Source organism: Stigmatopora argus, chromosome 5, assembly GCF_051989625.1.
Source record: "Stigmatopora argus isolate UIUO_Sarg chromosome 5, RoL_Sarg_1.0, whole genome shotgun sequence".
Taxonomy (NCBI): Eukaryota; Metazoa; Chordata; class Actinopteri; order Syngnathiformes; family Syngnathidae; genus Stigmatopora; species Stigmatopora argus.
Genome location: NC_135391.1, coordinates 6,954,711 through 6,976,412, shown reverse-complemented (window position 1 = coordinate 6,976,412; position 21,702 = coordinate 6,954,711). Strand labels below are relative to the sequence as shown.

The window sequence follows — 21,702 nt, the reverse complement described above, 5'->3', positions numbered from 1 at the left end:
TAGTCAATTCTATAGATGGGAGTTGGTTAAAAAGAATCAACAAATTGATTAGTGCATGTGATTAATCATATTCAATTACGTAGCAGCAGTTGACCCAAAAATCTACTTTTTCTGTTTGAAGACCAGAAGGTCAAAAACAAGGAACTAGCAGATAGAACAAAACTTTCTTCTTTGAGAATCATAAATGGCCTTTTGAGAAGGAATTTTCAGGAGCTCTTGGCAAAAAAAAAAAAAGAGTTCTTCATAGACCGCTTTCAGGTGAAGACATTTTTTGGTGTACAATAAATAATCTTAAAAAATGTATATAAACAACTAGACCAATAACTAATTATATCTTATGGGTAGATGGCATGTGGCTTTCTCACTTTGGAACAGACAGCTGTCAGCTCCTGAGTAATCCCACAGCTTTGGACCAAGTAACCTGTTGACAACTGAACAACACAGCCTGTGTCACACGATGATGACTGATATCATTTCGGAAAACATGTTGCTGTTGGGACTCAATCTAATACTCTTTATCTTAACCTGATTGATGTGGCTTATATTAGTGCATCACCATAAAGAAATACTGTATTGCATTGGAGTTTTGTTTAGTTTTTTCCAAAAAACATTTAATGTTTTGTCTTCAGCTGTTCATAACTATTTTTATGCTGCTGACTAATGATGATGTTTCAATCTTTAGTGCAAACAAACCAATAACCAGTAACAAATTGCTTCAAACAGTGCTAAAACACTACCTTATGGGCTATGTGTTGAGTGACACAGATCAGGTGTGTGTTGTCCAGTGTCTAATGTGTTTGTATGAGACGGGGGGGAGAGCAGGGGGTTCCTGGGGAAACAAGGTCATTCTTGTGTTGGTGCAGCAGTCACAATCTCCCCCTTGGGACGAGCAGTGATACACATGGGCTTGAATTACTCAGTAAAGAATTTTTGCAGGTCTTCAAGAATTACTGTGCATTCTGCACTTGTTTTATGCTTCTTACACATGGTTAACCAATTACCAGAGGGTAAAAATATTTGTTTAAACATGTTACTGTAATCCTAAAATCATTTAGGATTATTACACAAGAAAACACAGACACAGCCTATTCTCTCAATTTTACAAATTGTCGGCTCACAGTCTTCTAGTAATATAAAAACTTTTAATCCACCTCTTCAAGTATTTTTTTATTTTTTTAGAGCGCCTCAATTTATTTTACCACGGAGCCTATCCTTTAAGAAGTGCATGCTTCACAGACTTGTCTTTGAATATGTGGAAAATGAAAGTGAAAACAGGATTATACACTAATCCTCTTGAATGTTTGTGACTCTGATTGAGTTCCGCTTTTAAGAGAGACAAGGAGTGAGAGAATTATAAAGACACGGAGAGTTCAGAGACTGATATGGTGATAGAAAGAAAGAGATTTTGCTTGTTGCTCTCCAGTAATGAGCTCCAGGAGAGGGATAGAAAAAAAAACATGGATTTATTCATGGACAATTGAAGCCAGCAATTAAGGACGAAAGAAGCTAGCTTCAGTTGCTCACTTTGGATCTTTTAAATCTACGGTAAATACGAACGTTTCTCTAAAAGTGAAGTGTGAGATATTCCGAATGAAATCCCTTCTCACTAATGAGGCTGTTGTGATATTTCTATAGCAAGTATCTCTGCGGTACCCAGTAGGCAGTTCTTTCTCTTTTTGAAATGTTTTAATCAGGTTGAAGGAAGTGGGATTATGATATAACAGTGTTGGTGGAGACTCGTCTTCCTCTGTTTCCCACATCAAAATAGTAGTAGTGTTTGATCTGCTTTGGAATGTATACCACTGTGGCTGTCTTAATTAGCTAAGTGTGTGTGGACAATATATCATAGGTAGCATATTGCTGCCGTTGAAATGTCAAGGGGTAATATCAGCTACTCGGCTCCAATTAGTAATGCACAAAACACGTCCAAAATACAATTAAACCACATTGTTAGATTCAAAGATGAATTTGATAAAGCAAAGAAACAGGATGAAAAAAACACTGAGAAAACAACAACAAAAATACATAGTTCTTCTATTCATAAAATGTCCTCAAAATTGTAAATTGTTGCCTTGAATGACGCACTGGAACTTTGTTTCATCCCATCTGATGAGGCTTGATCACTTTTTGGCCACACATACTCCTGGAGAAATGGGTCAGACAACAGTAAGTTTTGTGAGGCAGAAGAGCAGAGCTCAATCCTTTCATTGCCCTGGACTAAACAACATTTTGACTCACAATATTGTTTTGGTGTTTGTTTAGGGGGAGTTACAGGGTGTTTTCTTGACAGTGAACAATCTCCAATGAGCTGTTTAATATATGGGGATGCACCACGACTGGACATGAAACAAAGAGGTTGGTTTGAAGTTGCAGGGGATCCTTGTGGCTAAAACTCAGTGGTTTCATCCATTTGCACTGGATAGAGAATTTCTCTATGGCCTTGAGTGGAGGCAGTAATTAGCCATTATTTGTACTGCCACAGAAATGCATCCAATTATCGCCATTTAAGTGGCTATTTTTGACAAGTAATAGCTAAGTGGGTATTATTGTCCGTTGATCTATTGGGCAGGGCAACAGCACATGAATGCCGATTGGAGCCTTGAGTTATGTCGGATAGTGTATGGCGGTGTGTGTGTGTGTGTTGTGTGTGTGTGCACGTGTGTTTGTGTGAGTGTGTATGTGCAAAGGGGCTGAGGAGCACTTTTGTGATGTTCTTGGTGAATGTATCAGTTACTCCCTGTTTACCAAAAGAAAGATCAAACTTTATGAATTTTGGTCTTGATGGTGCAATGATGGTAAGTGATATTATAAGTGTATTTGTTATTAAAATAAAATAAATAAATGTTAAATAAAATTCATAGTACTCTTGAGGATATAATACAAACGGCATTCAGGAAGACGGTGATGCTATGCTGTCTTGAGAAATATTTCCTCAAAATATGGCTACTCTCATCCTCACACATGATCTGATATCTTATTACTTCATTTGAATTTTTACGTATACAACATTTCATTGGAGCTCACCAGGCGGAAAATAAATCATTTATAAGTGATCAAAAATAACATCATGTCAACAAAGACAGATATTGATCTTGCACTGCAACTTTATTGTACTTCTGGAATCCTTTGAAAACCGCAATCCTCACCTGGCAGCTGGAAGTAAATTCCTTAATCTCTGTCTCTCTCATTTTCTCTCTGATCCAAGGTTTTGTTTTACTTCTAGAGTGATGCAAGATGAGCGTGTGTGAGTGAAACTGCGAGTTCTCTCAGAGGACCGTGCGGAAGCGGAGGCTGTGTTTGCGATTGCTGCAGCTGGTGGCATTAGGTGTCAAGGTCGCTCCATAATGCAACCTGCTCCCGAGCCTCTCGAGAGTTACACTGCAGTGACTTCACTTAGAGGCTGATGCCATAGACACTTTTTAGACTTGCATTCATCATGCAAGGCGTCTTAATAACTACTCAGAGCAGTTAGCCTTATATAGCATTTCCTTCGGTTCAATTCAGGTCATGTATTTCTCTTGAAAGATTGCAGTCCTTTGTGCCACTTTCCAATAGAACATTAAGTTGGGCTCTCAGAGGTGGCCATGTTAGAAAGCAACGGTCACATAGTGCGTCCATCTTATCCTCGGACCTCACCACTCGCTAAGCTGATGCCGGCAGACAGGAAACAGTTGTCGGCTCCTGCCGGGTCAGCAGCAACTTCAGATGATGACCCATTCTATTAGGCTGAAAGTCTGAGGGGGCCGTCTGAACATCACTAGTCCCTCCCCCAGCACCCTTTCCTCCCAAAAGTCAATGTGCCTCCTCTGGGCTTTTGTTGCATGATGGGATATGCTCAGCTGCTTCGTCCGGCTGGTCTGGAGGAATGCTGCGGGAGCCCCCCTTTCCATGGATTGGTCAGTGGAGCGGAGACGGATATCAAAGCTCAGTCAAGGAGGGGGCGGGATGTGGGCTGAAAGGGTCATGTCTCATTGGGCAGAGAAGGGGGGGTGCTGAGCCCGTCACATGCTTGATGGCTGATTTACCACTCCACTGGAGAGGTGAGGCCTCAGAAGCCACCTCTCCTTGCCCACTAAGGACGTGCGTACACTCTTCATTGACAGATAGTCTTTGCTGCTCTGGAGGTTTAAATTGTTTTAACAACCTTCAACATCCATTTGCTTTCTGTACAGGTCAGGTAAAACTAGACTTTGTTATGTCGCCAGCACAGGAAGTGAACACATTTATATCTCTGTAGTACAAGGAGAAAAATGCATTACATAAAAAACAGCATTATTTAATAGGACCTGTTTACTGCAAAATTGCCATCCATTATTCACACCACTAACTCTTAAAATCACTAAGTAGAAACCCATGGTCCCTGCACCAAGGGCCAGGAAAATCTAACATTATACCTTCTCAATTTATATTACAATTCTTTGAATATTCATATAAAACGGGCAGTTATTGCAGGCCTTTCAGTGTCTTTACAAAACTCAAAAAAATTGTGAAAACAAATGTCCTCCAGCAATCCAAAACATTAGAATATACAGTAGACCCATTCATCAAACCTAAGATTTTATTGATCTCTATGAATTCTAAGAAATTTTCAAGAATTCAATGCATTTCCACAAGCCCCCTGATTCTGAAACCATAAAGGCTTACTTGATATATTGTTATGTTTTTTCCCTTGCTTTTTATTTTTGCAATCTACCAACTACAGTTTACCAGTCATCTATTCTCTACCATGCCACATACGTTTTGAATTTGGCATGTGACTATGGGCTGTCGAAGAAAAAAATGGGGCCTTTTAGAGATAAAAGAATACTCCTCTTTCTCTCTGTCAACATGTAAGTCTTAAATGGAGCTGAATGCTAGCTGGGATTCCTGTCTGGTATCCTGTCTGACATGAAAGACTGCTCACTGGGACAGAAGAAGGAACTCACAGAGAAGTATTCCCACTGGACCCTCCAGCAGATGGAACAAGAACACCTTGAAGGAAGGGAGTGTCGCTGAGCCCAAGTTTTTTTTTTCTCCCACGCTGATGAAACGTAATCTGGGGCTGCCTCAAATCTCAAGATTTGTGTGTAACTGAGTGACACAGAGAAAGCACCTGGATCTACAGTGGAGGCAAATGACAGAATAACTTACCAGATAGAATCATTGAAAGGGAGCAATAATTCAACAACCAGATAAGTCTTCAACCAGAGAGAGTCGTCTTGTGGCATCGTTTAGGAATGACTAGATGTGTTTTGCAATATTTATCTGGTAAATAAATATCTGTGACACCCTTCTTAAAGATGAAATAATAGCCAAGTATGATTCATGATGTGTTGGATTGAAAATAAATTAACACAATGAGAACATTTTTAGGTTCAAAAGTAAATCATTGAACTGTTCTGCTTGTAGTCCTGTCTTTAGAGTATTCTTCCCAGTTCCTTGTGGACTAGTCAGATCACAGTGACAAACTAGACAGGGGAGTTTGCGGTAAATCTTTTGTATGCAGAGATGTGTCTTTTGTCTGTTTCCACTTAAAGGCCCTTGGAGGGATTTTTTTTCTGCTCAGCCACCTCCTCTGACCTGTCACTCACTCTTCTGACAGCTGCGAAGACACTCTCCTCCCTTTCCTCTATTTTGCTCCTTCAGCCTCTCGGTCCTCCGCGTCTAACCCCGATATTCCTGCATGCGAATTGTTGGTCTCATTTTCGTATGTCAGGAGCACCAGTCAGTGTGACAGCTCCCTGTCTGACTGTCTCATTAGAAACAGCCAGCTTGGTTTGGGAAGCAGCAGGAGAAGTTCTCCTCTACCAAGCCATGAAAATGTGAGATCAGTACTGTTACCATTTGTCGTCTGGCTCATGATTGGTCGCAACGTCGGCTACACGAATACACAAATTCATTAATTCAAATCTTGGTTGAGCCGTGGGTACAACTACTTTAATTGTTGCAATGTCCTTGGTATAGATGGATCTGTAACTTCAGAACGCATTTAACAACAGAGTTATGAAAAAAACAAATCAACTATGGGTGGATGTAGCTTTTGTCAAGGGATGACTCTTGATCAATAGAAACAAAGGTGTTTACTTTTTAGACTTGCATATCAAATGGCCTTGAAGGGTAAATTTATGTTTGGAAAAAAAAACCTTATACATCAGAACCCCATGATTTCCACTGCTTTATTGTTTGTCCTTGAGTACTAATTGTCAACACAGAGAGGCAACCATTAAGCAGGCTGGCGTTTGATGTTTTTGATGCGTGGATGTGAGATGGTGAATGGTTGAATTATAATTGCAAGTGTGTCGTTATTTTTTTGGGCATGCTTAGTGCTCCTGCCTTTTAATGAATGTAATGTGGCTATCTAGGAGAAGAAAGAGTAGATATTTTTTAGTTAATAATGAACTGTGAATGTCCTTTGAATATGTATGAGGATGTAAGACCCAAGGCATAATGTACACAAGCTCCCCTGATGGGCATGAAGTTGATCATATCACTTGCTTCCAGAGAAGTAAAACTCACTTAATAGAGTATAAAACCAGGGATCATTGTAATGTTTCCTTCCTTTGAAAAATAAATTAAGTACAAAGAAGCATAGCAACATGATGAGAACATTTAGTTTTAATCCAGAGTCAACAATACGCTTGTTTGAATATTACTTTGCATTTATTAAGATTTTATTTGTTTTCCATTTACTATTCTGCCTATGAAAAAACTTTTTCCCACCCGTAACAGATGCTACAACAAAAGAATAAATAGAATTACACGTTGATTTGCAATATCAATCAGATCAATAGAACACTACTCAACATCAGGACCACTTCATCACCCACAATTTAGCAATGGTGTGGTGATGAACCTTCCACCTAGAACATTTAAACCCTTGACATCTCCCTTGAGAATAACGTGTTCTTTAAGTGTGCCCTCCAATTTAAAACCCATATGAAAAGGTAATCAGAGTGCTATCATCACCCCAGAGAAGAGAAGGTTTGATTGACCCAATGCAGCTCCTGTTTTTGACGGCTTCCTCTCTCTTGCCAGCAGGTGTCCTCTGCCAAACAGAATGGGCTTTACATGTGTAATTAACACGTTGCTGCATGCACTGACTCCAACCTGAACTCTCCTCTGTAACATTTTACCTCATCCTCTCTTTCATTTTTTTTCAAGTACATTTTTTGACAAATTTTTCTCTTTTATTAAAAGTCGTCATGCTTGTAGACTGCTTTTTATGCATAATATTGGCAATAGAAAACAACAATTGGGAAGTTGGCAATGTATAGATGAGCTATGCTGTTTTAAAAAAACGGTTCTTTATGCGCACTGACATGGATGGAGTTAACAGCTTGCTGCGTAGGCCAGCTAATGCCTTAAACCCACCCCCACGCCATGAAACCTGTAATTACCAGGGCTTTGTTAATTAAGAATGAAACAGAGGAGATGCAGCGGGCTAATTGGGGCCGACATGCTCTGTAATTAGAGTAAGTCACACATTGGGATTTTATGAATGAATGACTTGGATGTCAGTCTTTTTACAGCAGTTCATTACGTTGGTCAGTCCTATAATCCGAGTTATTTATTTCAAATGTATTCAAAGGACACAATATGTTACAGTTGTTTTTATTTATTTATTTTCTTTAACAAACTGTCGTTTTTCTCTTTAGGCGTAGGGCATTATTAATTGTGCCGGTGAACGATGGTTAGGGGGCTGGGGGGTAAGAAACATGGGGGTTGGGGAAGTCCAATTATTTTTCTCTTCTTCTCTTTTTCCGCCCCCAACCTTTTTTTCACCATGTGCTGCTAGCTGCTGGGGGATGGAGGTAGATTTCTGTCTCTCATTTGCAGAATGTGGCAGGAGTTAATCATTTGGTAAGTCGTAAACATAGACATGACCTATTTCTGTGATGCCGCTGGCAAAAGTAACAAGTAGTTTAAAGCTATGAACATTTTTTGTATACTATTTCTTTTCATATACTTTACAACTGACGGGAAAAGCAACTTTAGCATTGAGAAGTTACACGTTCATTAAGAAGGTGACTGACTGTTGAGATGTGGTGTTCAGTTCAAACATCTACACTGGAATCATCTTAGCAATTTTCTGCCCAATTCACTTGCAGCAGTTTTGAAAAAGTGAGACAAATCCCTTATTAATTCAATTCACAGGCGTCACATTTATTTTTTATCATGGGCCAAGGTCTGGGCTTTTGTTGACTTTTGTGCTTTGACTGCGAATTGTGTTTTTGATTCGGTTTTGTTTCATATCAATGGGAAGTGTGTGTGTACCTTTCTTTTCTACTCATCAAGACATGACCAACTTTCCAAGTTACAAGTGTAATCAGTTGACTGCTGTTAGCTATTGTTTGTCTCAGCGGAAACATCATTAGTTAAACTGCATTGACCAAGATCCACTTGAAGTATGGCTAAATATATATTTTTTCTTTCCTTCAAGCAAGACGGTAGCAGGATTAACATCTGCACAACTAGGTGAGTATTTTCATGAATTGTTCTTCTCTTTTCTGCAACACGTCTACTGACAAGAGTGAAGAGAGAATTTTGACACCTCACCACAGTTTGGATCCTTTCCTGTGAAGAGGGGAAAGGCCAGAATATTGATCAATGGAAGCCATCACAGGAACAAGTCTACTACCTGTGGCTGATGACTTTGCCTTTTTATTGCCTCATTACCTCATTTGTCTTGGTGTGACACTCGAAACCTCATAAAACCAATCAAGAGATACTCAACACATCCTCTAGTTCGTGGTGCCTTTATGTGTGATATCTTCACTTATGTGCATTGATGTCCAGCTTATTTATAGATGTGAAAATATTCACCCTTTATGTCAGTTCCTTACGGAAGCATTTCCCAACCTATATTGAAGTGAGGCAAATATTCCATATGAATGTTAAAAAACAATAATAAAATAAAATAATCTTACAAGTTACAACACACCACTTTACACGGCAGTCATACACATGTAACTTTGTAGCCTTGGTAAGAAAATCATATAATTGTTCATTAGCAATGACAAATGAATGAGCATATCAAGTTATTGTAAATTAAATTATTTTTCGCCCAAAGAAATGGATTTGGATCATTTACGGCGGCACACCTGATGATCTCTTATCGCACACTGGTGCCATGTAAGAAGACAAAGGCCAAGGAGAAAGGAACAGACACCTAAGATAAGTGCATTTAGTCATGAATGAACGATTAAAAGCAGGCTGGCCTGGACCTTGGCTCCAGAGTGCACCATGATTTGGTCGCATACCCCCTCTATCATACACTTTTTATTATTCCCTATGTGAATAGGCAGGCTGATGCCAGCTCACAAGTTAACACTGAATACCCGTGTGGCTTGCACTAAAATGGAAATTTCCAATGCAGCTGCTCTAGAGCCACACTAACATCAGCAAAGATGGCCTTGCTACAGAAAGAAACAGCGTTCTCATTCATATCAGATTCAAAGAGAGTCACAGCTTAGAGACACTTGCTGAATATGGAAGATAAAATGCAATGCAAGTAAAATGAACAAATATGTGGATTAATGTGTGAATTAATAAATATAGCACAGTTGTTGGAAAACATGAAAAAAATGTATTAGATTATTTTCACTTAACATTCTTTTTCTATAACAAAATCTACCATTTCAATTTGCTAAATTCACCGCACAGTACTGTCATATATGTGACTGCTATAAACCTGTAAAACACTCCAGCAATCATTGTCCGCTGCAGGAGTCCTGTTTGAATTCATTCCCAGCATGGACTCTGATCTCAAATGTCAACTCATATTCTCTGCTGTCTTCAGCAGTTTTGATTTAATGTGCTACCTCCCCTCTTATTAGGGTCAAGTTCAAAGACAGTATAGCAACATGTGTTTTGTGTGGCCTGCAAAACAAACAAATGGATTCTTTTCACATTCATTTACGTGCAGGGTACAGATTCAATTCTGGGAAGGCTTCCTAAATATGTCCTACTCCCCTTTTTTGTTCATCTGTCTTTTTCTGTTTCTCTTCCATGCTCTCAGTGGTCAATATCCTCCTTAAGACTCTGACTATTATGACTTTCATCTTTGCTGTTTCATTTACTAGAGTGTTTTCAGCTATTTACACATCACTGGCTTGTGTTTTTCCTTAAATGGATGAGACGCTCTCTTGTTTTCCTCTTTTGTCTGTGTGATAACACAAGAGGAAACTGGCTTTCAATACACTTCACTGTGTAGTTTTGGGCCATGCTTATCAGTGCCACCTGTTCTTGGAGTAGCCTCTTAATAAGGTGATCAAAGCCTGTGAAAAGGTGCTAAGTGGTCCGAGGCTGCACTGGCACGCTACTAGTCTTTGATCCAACCAAACCCCTCTGCCTGAATCAATTTGAATATGGTTAGGAACCTGTTTTGGACTTCAGCACTTTACCTTTCAAAATAGCATTTTCACTTATTGCATTCTGTTTGATGTGAGCGATGGGTTATGTCTGACAAAAGGCAGCAGTTTTTAACCCACACACCCACTGTTTCACGCATAAGATAGGTCACTACGATCATGCATCTAGTGTATGTTCTTCACCAAAAATGGACCAAGAGCAGTGAGTCTGGGTATGAAAAATGAATTTATTGTATTCCATAATGAAAATTTAAAGTGCGCCCCACACGGCTGAACACCCAATTCACCCATTGCTTCCAGTAATAACAAAAATACAACCAGCTCATTGAAGAAAAACAAAGCACTAGGGTCTGCCTGACTTTAACTTTTGCAAGATAAAAACTGTCCTCCTCTGCGCACAGTTCATCATCACAAACTTTCAACCTACCTCAAAATCTTATAGGATTCAATGGTCACAGTGTAGGCATGAAAGAGTTACATACCTGTCAACCTCTGCTGATAACTGCCCTTATAAATGATTATGATTCCCCTTACAAACCCCCAAAAAACCTTACAAACACTGTACGAGTCGTACGGTGTTTGTAAGGTTTTTTGGGGGTTTGTAAGGGGAATCATAATCATTTATAAGGGCAGTTATCGGCAGAGGTTGACAGGTATGGAGTTATAATGTGGCTCCAGGGTTCCTAAGACCTGGTCATTGTGAAACAAATCTGCCACAAGATAGGTTGAGGACCGCTGTCTGAGAGTAAACACAAAACTTCATGCTTCCTAGGTTGCAGACGCTGTGCATTGTCTCCTGTATGAACGTGCTAAATCTGGTCTAGTCAGCCTTGTGAGTGCCAGAGCACCTCTGTCTTGTATTAGACCAGAGATTGTTTATGAGAGGACCACGCAGACTTAGCTAAAACAGTCAGAGTCTTGTGTCACCAGATGTTTTATAGGGTCGGCGGCATGGCAGAGGCACATATTAAACACGGAGGCAGAGGGGTGCCGGCGCTGACTGGGCCAGCCATCAGGTGCTCTGCGTTCCCCTTTATGGCCTGGTCCACTAATGAAAGTAAGGTTCTGGGACCACTGTGGAACATCAGAGGCCACTCTACACTGCCAGACCCGCACCTCCATCTATACAGGAATGTCATAAAGCTTTAAGAGACCCCTCCTTTTCATTATTGACTTCCGTCTCCGTTTCCACTTAGCTTGCCTGTCTACTGATTGATTGGTTTTCATTTCTTGTCATGTTCTTAGGTGGCTGTTAAGGTGTTTCCTCGGCTTCATTGGCTTGACACAGGATGGAAGCAATAAGTTATGATGTAGAAAATGAAGTGTGAGAAAGCCCAGTCACAGTTGTTTGATAAGAGAGGTGAGCTGCACAACTCTTAACAGAGCTTGGCATATGGTCGTGTTAAGAGGCAGCAGACACATGTGGAACAAATAAGGGGAGGTTTTCTGTAGACAGATGAGCTCTTGACACTGAAGAAATGTTCTTTGTTACAACTCATGGAATGAATCTTTACACCCCACCATGATCATCAGATATACTCACTTTGTCCACCATCTTTAGTGTGTCTTTACCCCAAACACACACACACACACACTTGCCCCAACACTGCTCTGTGTAAGTGTGCTCAGGGGCAGTGGGTGTTGAGACCGAGGGAGGGGAAGAAGGGATTGGCTCGGCATTGCTAGGTCGGTCATGCGAGAGCAGCTGGAGTGCTTGTGGTCATTATCAGAGCAAGTCTCTCTATGTTGCTGCACCAATTAGTTTTGACCCAGAAGGAACATTCTGTAGAGCAGAGTCAAGCAACGTTTCATCTTTACCACATCCGGATGGACATAAACATATGTACTATCCATATATGACAACGAAACGTCGCTCGATACAAAGAATATTTGCATCCTGAATAATATGTATCACCATTTGTAGTGACATTGTGTTTCTTCTTACAGTTCTTTCCCTGTGCATATACATCACACGAAATGTATCTTATCTAATCCCTGTGCTGTGTAAATTTACCACTATAAATGTGATGTATTATAAGTATAATGTATAGTTTACTCAATACAATATTCTGCAGACTAAACCATAGCCCCCAAAAATGAAACAACAGTAAATTGGAAAACAATTCTCAAAAGCGGATCCAACATGAGTTATGAAACACTTCCCTTGATAGTAGAAGTTCATTGCATCACTTTTGGCCAATGAGGTCTGATCCTTTCCCACACATACGGACTCCAAATGCCAAATCAGTCAACGAACATGAAGATGCGTGTAGTGTAGTTTCATAGATGGCATTGCTTATAAACACAGTAATTCTCGTCCTTATTCCTGATATCTCTCATGGCTGCTAGTTTGGCCCAGGAAAACTCCTCTCTGATTTGTTAAGGTAATGATCTAATCTGTGGTCATTAGGGAGCTCAGCCTTTAGTGTTTAATGTGTGGCCAGGTGGTCTTGCTGCCAAGCTCCACATATTAAAGGTCCCAGGCTCGGCAGTAATGAGTAATGAGCTGCATTTAAAGATGCCTTACCTGAACCTGCTTCAATATGGCCTGGTTAAAAGGAACAACTTGTCTGCTTTTCCAGTTCCTAAGATGTATAAAGAGACAGTTTCCATAAATGAAACATAAAAACCGCAGCAACAACACACATGAAAAAGAAATAATTGATGGTTCGAAATTTTCTGTTCTTTAATTTCAAAGAATATAAAATATTGATTCAAAAATACTCTTATATTTACTATCACCTGAGTATAATCTCTCAACTGTAACACTACTCTTCGTTGAGTAGATTTTTTAAGGGTTACTCTTTACGCCCCTGCAGGAGAATAGTTGAATTTTGTCAGTGTCTTTGCCCTTTCAGGACAAGGTTTGAACTCTACAGCGATTTCAGGCATGTACAGTTGAGAGCTGTCATGAAGCAATGTGATATGAATATTCAGATGACTGTTTTAATTGAAGAGAACAAGCGTTCACACATGGCAGTGCTGGCAGTGTTGTTGAGTGCCTGAGGCCTTCTCCCTGAGTGGCCGAGACCCATCTGATCACAGCTCAATGGAGCCCACGAGCCCACCAACACTACGGCAAAACCCTGGCTCCTTTCAATACCCCCAGGCTTCTCGCACGTTCACATTGCCCTGCACTCACGCACACACCTGCACAGCGGAGGGAGGGAGGGTGTCAGTGTGGTGAGGGAGTCAGATGAATGAAATTTGTGTAAAGATCATTTAATACAACAAATATATTATACATGCACAACATCTATCTAGCTGCCTGTCTGGGTGAATGTACTACGCTACATTCGATGTATCAATTTATTAATACGGTAATTAAAAGTGATTGTTATTCTATGAACACTGCTCAATGCTTGTCTAGGCTAGCAATTTTCCAGACTTTAATCAATTCCTGTTCCTTTAATTAAAATTTCCACTGTCACCTTGTGGGGCACTTTAACTTGAAGGATTGGACTTTACTCAGACACAACCGTTAGTCCTTTTTTTAACCAAATAAATGGAAAAAACAGGTTTAATCCCAGTTTGAATCTTGTGCTGTTGGGAGTGTTGTAGAAAACTGCTATAACATGAAAACTGCGGATATAAATTTTCGTCCGACCAAGTGGTGAGAGACGATTGGATTGGGCACATTGAGAAAGGGAAGTGGACAAAGTGAGTATTCTATCAATCAATCAATCAATTTTTGAACCGCTTATCCTTATTCCGTCGAGGACATTGTGATATCAGTCTGGACTCACAATATATTTAGGGAACCGGGTGGTCGTAATTCATTTTTTTCTTTTTTCTTTTTCAATTTGAATGAAAATATGGCAGAGCTGAGACTGATATAAAAAAAGCTATGTAAATAAAAATAATGGTGTATTTAGAGGGATGTGGGGGTTGATATAAGGAAAGAACCAAATGATACTTCTTTCTTCCGACCTCATCACCCCCGCTCCTCCGTGGGTGCTCAGGCACCTCTTGTCCGCCACGAATCACCCCTCCTCAACTGCATTAATTGGCTGTCAAAATGTGCTGAATTAACAAATTAATGAGCTTGGAGTTGAATCTTAAATTTGGCAAAAGCGGGAATGTATCCATGTTGTGGCACAGGCTACCCGTGCCTCCCTTTTTTCGTGTGCGTAGGCCTGTTACAGATATGCATCCAGGACATTTGAGCGGATTGCATTTCATTAGTTTGATTTGAGCGGACAGCACTAAGCTGCTGAGGGCTCTGCGCTGACAGCTAATTACAGGAATCAGCCCTGTCCACTGATAGAGAACAATGGCTTGGGATGAGCTTGCCTAGCCAGGAGGACTGGCCCTGCATACAACAACAGTGTTTGCCTAATAAAGTCTGCACAATGGAGAACCATTACTCATTTTAAAAAGCAATGGAAACATTAATTGACTGCTTACCTGCCTCATCACCTCCAACTTTGGACGTGAAGCGGAAAGAAAAAATATCTTTTAAGTCCACCTGATGTAGTATCCTGCTCCCCATTACTCACAGCAGTTTACATTCTTTTAACCCACGCCTGCACACAGAATGGTTATAGTATCTGTCTGCTATGAGGCTGTCCATATTAAAATCATCTACTTTAAAATAAGCAGCTCGCTCATGTGGACACTTTCCCCTGAAAAGAAAATTAAGTGGATTAGGGGAAACGTCAGTAAATTTAGCAGTGCATTATCCAAGCAACATTTGACAAATGACAGATCACAGTTCGAGATTATTTGAGGTTTTGCATCCTTCTGTGTGTGTTTACATATATTTATGATGATACAATAAATTCCTTTTTTATATGTAAAAATTTGGGACAACATTTTGTTATATAGAATTAATTTATTTCAAAGTGTATAATTATTTATATATTATATATTTCTTTGTTGTTCAGCCATCTTTGCAAATGTTTGTGTTCTTTAATTTTTAATCTCCAATTTTTCTTCCACTGTGTTTCCCAAGTTACTTTTCTGAGGACACAAAAAAAAAGATTTTTGACAGGATTGGTTTTGCTCTTGTTTGTCGCCGTTGATTTGGCCGGTGGCTAGCGGCCAGGTGCGCTGACATTTTTAGGAACGATAGCACCATCTCAGAGCTTTTTGTGCCATTTCCAGGTCAGACCTTCAGGTCATTTTCTACTAGTTTTTACCAGTCATTTTTTTTCTACCCGGCTGATGGAAGATAATGACTTTGGCTGTGTCTTCATGTGGCTGTGTCATCTCAACTCAATGACAGAAAATGTGGTGGTCGGCGTATGCCGCCAGGAAACAGGCAGTGGCCCAATACGTGGTGCGGGGGTCAATGTGAGATGGCCTCTGCACTGACTGGCAGGATAACATGGTTTGTTAGGGAGATTTGTCCCTGCCTCAGATCTCCTGTCTGCCTGGCTGTGGCACTCGTGTCAATTTGCACCCATGCACATCCCTAGTCCGGCTGACAGGTGAGCAATGGAATGGCGCTCTCTACCCCCCTAATTGTACCCCGCAGTCTAGCTTCTATAGTATACGAATACGGTGTTAGCGCCCTGCCGACCCTACCGGCCAGGCCCAGAGCAGCCTCATCAGCATGGGAGTAATGCAAGGTGAGGGTATGTCGCTCTGTCAGCTGCTTGTCTCCATAGAGTGGAGAATGATGGGCAACAGAAGCAGATATGTATTCAGAGCTTTCTGTCTGCACGTGATGGTATGTACAGCTAACACATATAATATACATGTAAACAGAAACGCCCACACATAACACATGCAAACAATAAATCAAACTGCATTTCCATGAACTCTACAGAGAGGTAGATAGATATACATATGCATTTATGCCACGAAAGCTCTATTCTTGAGGGAATTTGATTCTCCGCTTCAGCATGTGTGTGTGTTGGTGTGGGGGTAATTGTCAAATTGTCCATCACTGAATTCCCCATAGAATTGTTTATGTAAATATGGTCCACACAATTTTTAAACTGTATGCATGATGAATGGACAAATAGAAATGCCACGGAATACTGGAAATGACAAAATGTGGCAAACCCTAATTCAATAAACAATTCCCAAAACAAAATAGCTACAATGTCTGTATCACGATCGATGTTGATGAACTTGTGTGTGTGTGTGTGTGCGTGCATGTGTGCATGTGTGTGTGTGTGTGTGGAGGGGGGATTGAGGTGTGCCATTTCCTGGCTCATGGAGGCCTTGGTGCCAGATGCATGGGGCTGGTGCCGCTTCCTGCGGGCAGATGCCTGCAGTGTTGCCTCCATGATCCCAGCTCTGTTCCTGTACCAGCCCCTCAGTCTGCTTCATGCCTCTGGGGGGTGTGGTGTCATGGGCAGAAGGATGGATAAAGGGAGGGGGTATCGAATAATATACTACTCATAAACACAGACCTATCCGATGTCTCATACACAAAGCACATATAATTGCACGACCGAAAATTGTAATTATACACATTAATATAAACACATCTGAGGCTCTACTTCTTTTGATACTCACAGTTTTCGGTCAAGGCTGTCAAGAATAGTTAATCTTTCACATGTATTGGAATATTAGGGAGGATTAAGGAGACATAGTTAGGACCACCAAAAGAGAAGTAAAGTTGGCCATTTCTTTCTTAACATCAGCTCTTTCTCAATCCAGGCCTAACAGCTGCCATTCAACGTTCTCACTCGCCCACCTCTACCCTACCAGCCTATTTTCTAGCACCACACTGGCACCCAGAGATCACCATGAGTACTGCACAAGAGCAGTGGCAAACTGGCAACCATCTACCAGTGCAGTCGTCTCACAGAGACAGACTAATTAACCACAGCAGAGCACATTCAGACTTCTTTGGAGAAGGAGAGTGTATCTTTTCCTCAAGTTGCACTTTACAAAACCTGGTGATAATTTAGAGCTGTCTTCACTTCACATTAACCAATTACTGTAGAAATGAAGAGTTGGTGTCCACCTCAATTCTTTGTGAATTGAGTAGAATCTTCATTTATTTTAGTTATTTTTTCTGGTTGCTTATTTTTCCAAATACAATGGGGGCCCAGTGCAAAGCATTGTTAACACGTCCACTTCACAGTTTTGAAAATCAAGGGTTAAATCCCGGTGGGTTGCAACCTTTGTTCTCCCCTTGCCAGCATGGGTTTTCTACGGGTACTCCACGGTTCCCTCCCAACAACATGCATGGTAGACTGGTTGAACACTCAAAATTGTAAAAAAAAAAAAAAAATAGAGGCACCCACCTTAAACACGTCCCTTTTAGCAGCTGCCACTACAAATAAACAAGTTACCGCTGCAATATTCAAATGATTAATTGAACCATTTTGTGCCTTGTCCAGATATCAAAGTTCATATTCTCTTGGATTAGTTTTTTTTTTAAATTAAAAAAAACATACAGTTGCTGAAGAATAGGAAATAGTCAATTAAAATAAATTCCTTTATGTTAAGTGGTTACATGGTAAAATATTTGTCAGCAATGGGGCAGTTTGCTGAGGACTGTGGCGGCTGTCTGAACGCGTTTGCCCATGTGAGTTGAGATGCTCGTGATGAAGTGATTTCCAATAGGTCTTCACCTCCTCTGCTGTTGTTGGCCTGCGGCTCCTTCCGCTTTCTCCTTCTCGGAGTTCAATCAATTGACTAATGCTGCTGACCAGCTCCCACAGCACACAGCCAAGGGAGAGATGTTATTGGATTCGTGTGTATGTGTTAAAGTCCATAGATTATCTCCAGTGGGGAAATCTCAACCATTAGACAGGAAAATATACAATGAATTTCAATTTTATATCATCATATTATTCATTTATGACAGGAATAAAAACATTCACACCTGTGGGAAATTATCTAAGTCTCGTCAATTAACTTATCATTTGCATTTAGCTAGTATGTGCAAGTGGAAATCCTGCATAAACACAAACCAATAGGAAAACCCTTCTCATGAAGAGCTGAATAGGATTTGACTGGAAAGCCAAAGTGTGATTTCTTAGAGTTTAGAGGAACTTTTTCTTTTTGACAAATATGTTATAATAAGTCACCTACACTGGACCCTGGAGAGACAATTACCCACCTGAAGGACGCTCTTGTTTGAATGTTTTGGCAAATTTACAATGAGTGGGATTTGGCTGCTTTAGACAAGGACTGGATCTTTATTATTTGGTGTTGAATTGCACACTAAGGCTGTGTATCATTCGACAATTCAACTATGTCAAGGAGGTTGTGTGTGAGCGAGCGCATGTGCGTGGGTGCGTGTGCGTGTCAGTATCTTAAAGCTCCCCTTTTGACAGCGCTCACAGTTGAACCTGGACTCACTCTCATTGATGTTTTCAAATGTGCACTCTCTGAGTGTTCTTGAAACGAATATCCCTGTTTTCTATTGGTGAAGGAGATTTGGAGATGTTTTTCTTTTTATTTATTTCTTTTTATTGTTTCTCTGCTATCAGGTCCATTAGTGAGTTAGGGAAGCTGCTGATAGCAGGTGCGTGAAAGCAAATCCCGTCTTTGGAGAGCACAAGGTGCCTGCTGTCATGGCCACTAGTACAGGTGGGTGTTAATGTGTAGTCCTTACCCACGGGAGACCATCAGATGGTGTTTGATACTGAAGATTACATATCTTAATCAGGTAGTCAGACTGGGGGCTATGGATTCGCCATACACATGCATTCACACACTTATTTTTGCCCGGTTACCTGGGCATCTACACTTGGGAAAATTATGAACGCATGATGAACGGGTGAAGTTTTGCAGGCCCGTACATGCCACGAGCTCCCTCCCTCCCTGACACTATAGTCAGGCCATAGGGGACTGTCATTGTAAAAATAAAAGTTTGTACAACACAATGAAGCCCTTCGCACCAAAGGTGTCACACCCTCTGGATTCAATGTGTTTACTCTACTATATTTATTCAAAAAATAAATACATAAGTTGGGAATATCTACTTAAAGAAGTATAAATAAACTCTTACCCCAGAGACCTTCACTTCTAGGTTTACATCTTTTGCAATCAGACTTATAATTATAAGCATTACCACCTAACAAGTTAAAATTGAACTATGAATGATCATTTGGCTCCCTAAATGTCACAAGAACACACAAAATAGGTGTGTATGCCCTGTACTGTCTAACGCCAACCTAGAGGCAACAATAAGTCCCCTAATAATTAATCAAGTTACTGATAAAAGTTGAAGTCAGGCTACAGGAATCAAGTTGACAAATGCAATACTCTGGGCAGCAGTCTGATGGTGCCAATTTTCCTTAATTGAATGATTAACTTGAAATTGAATAGAGAAGGCAACAAAAATGACAATCTGTGTATGAGTCTGATAGTAATTCAGTTGAGTCTCAGATCTAAGTGTTTGCAATTTGATTTAGATTTTTTAAAGATTCGATCGCGTGTCATTACAGTTGTCATTGTTGAAGGTTGGTGCGAATGGTACTTCATCTCATCATTATCAGGTTTCAGTTTATTGTCTAAACTCAAGAATTCTCTTGCTTGTCATTTTGTTGAAGGCTTTCTTTCACGTTCACATTTCATTTTTTTTTAAACTTCCTTTATCTTTTTTCCTACCATCTTTCTAGATGTAGGAAGTGTGAACATTTTATGTATCTGGAGGTCACTAAGACTGGCAGAAAAGACCATTTTTTTCTGGTCTTAATTGAAACATACTGTCAGAGTGACAAAAACATTTGCATACCTTGTGTTTTTCAGTATGCGCCTTAGTCGGATGTTCTCCACTCTGTTAATAAGCTCCACAGCTCTCAAGCGAAACATTCACACACATACACAAACCCTCAAAAATAACTGCATAATGAGCTGTTAAGATTTCTTGTCCGTCCAGACTACGACAGAAAAAAAACATAAAAGAGCCAAATGAAGGGAATGCATATGCAAGCACTGGCCTGATATATTAACTTTTGAAAACTATCTTTCAACATATAGTTGCCAGCCTATATTGTCACAACGGGCTGTACCAGACCAATTTGCTACCATGGGCAACATAAATTCAGACTGCAACAATCTAATTAACAATTTGATATCAGTTTGTGTTTCTCTTGTGACCTTGTAGCTATTGACATTTTGTTTTTAAAATCTAGGTTGTCCACAAGAGAGGGCAACAGTAGAGTTTTTATCCAAAAAAAAGTGACGTAGAGGCTGAGAATGTCAGTAAATGTCAACCTAAATGTCCATCAGTCATTTTGTCTCCTGTGGGGAGGGTAGCCTGGTGGCGCGAGTGGTTAGCGCGTCGGCCTCACAGCTTTGGGGTCCTGGGTTCAAATCCACCTGTGTCACGTCCACCTGTGTGGAGTTTGCATGTTCTCCCCAGCCCTGCGTGGCTTTCCTCTGGGTACTCTGGTTTTCTCCCACATTCCAAAAACATGCATGGTAGGCTGATTGGACATTCTAAATTGCTCCTAGGTGTGGGTGTGAGTGTGCATGGTTTTCCGTCTCCTTGTGCCCTGCGATTGGCTGGCCACCGATTCAGGGTGTCCCCTGCCTCTGGCCTGGAGACAGCTGGGATTGGCTCCAGCACCCTCCGCGACCCTAATGAGGATAAAGCGGTTCAGAAAATGAGATGAGAGATGATATGGCCGTGGGGAAAAGAGTTGTGGCTGACCTCTGGTGGCTATTATTAAGAACTGTACGCTGTAATTGAAAAAGAAATTGTATATGATTTTTAACTGCAAATATTAATTTGTGGCCATCCAGCAAGCTGACCAAGGAAAACAGACAGTGCTGCATAACTGAATGTTATCCTCAGTATGGAGAACATTTGAATTGTTATAATGTGAGAGGAGAAATACAGCCTATTCCTAATTCAATCAATGTCGGACGCAGTCGAGTGACTTTGGCTGAAAGCCCACCTAGTTAAATGATGGTGTTGTCAGGGATTAGGCTGCTGTCTGATAGCACGCACTTCAGTCCTGACAAATCTTAAGAGCCCACCTCTAAATCCCTCCAACTATACCACCAAAATGACAACCTGCACAAATATTCAACACTTGAGAGGCCTATTGCAGGACCATTTTATCTCTGACATTATTTTACTTTCTTAAACCTCTTTCTCTCCCTCTCTCTCTCTCTCTCTGTGTCTCCTGATGTTCTACCCATCCCGTCTTGATCTTGTCTCCTCAGAAGCCATGGCAGCCGGATCATCTCTGTCTCTTAGTGTCAATTAAAAGTGAAATATCTGCATTTGTCAACATATCATTTGTGCGCGTGTGTGTGTCTGTGTGTGTGTGTGGTTGTGGGGTATCTGTGATGCACTGCTGATTTGTCGGCCAATCCCTGACACAGGGGAGTGAGTGCTTAGGCAGCCGTCTCCCTCATTAGACCCGGATCTGGCACTATGATGGCTGACGCCACTGGGAGATTTTGCTCCTCTCTGACATGATAC

General features: G+C 40.7%; 1 protein-coding gene across 3 annotated transcripts in view; it reads right to left on the bottom strand.

Moving 5' to 3' along the window:
• lhx2b (LIM homeobox 2b) overlaps nt 1-17,051 on the bottom strand; it is a 54,055-nt gene extending 37,004 nt beyond the window's left edge. The window contains exons 1-3 of one of the 3 annotated variants that reach the window (XM_077601432.1): nt 16,821-17,051; nt 14,757-14,974; nt 12,877-12,934 (exon numbers count right to left, since the gene is read on the bottom strand). The gene's annotated coding sequence lies outside the window, so the exon portion shown is untranslated. The remainder of the gene's footprint in view (nt 1-12,876; nt 12,935-14,756; nt 14,975-16,820) is intronic. The other 2 variants (XM_077601434.1, XM_077601435.1) reach the window with 2 other exon arrangements.
• Nucleotides 17,052-21,702: the final 4,651 nt, after the last annotated feature.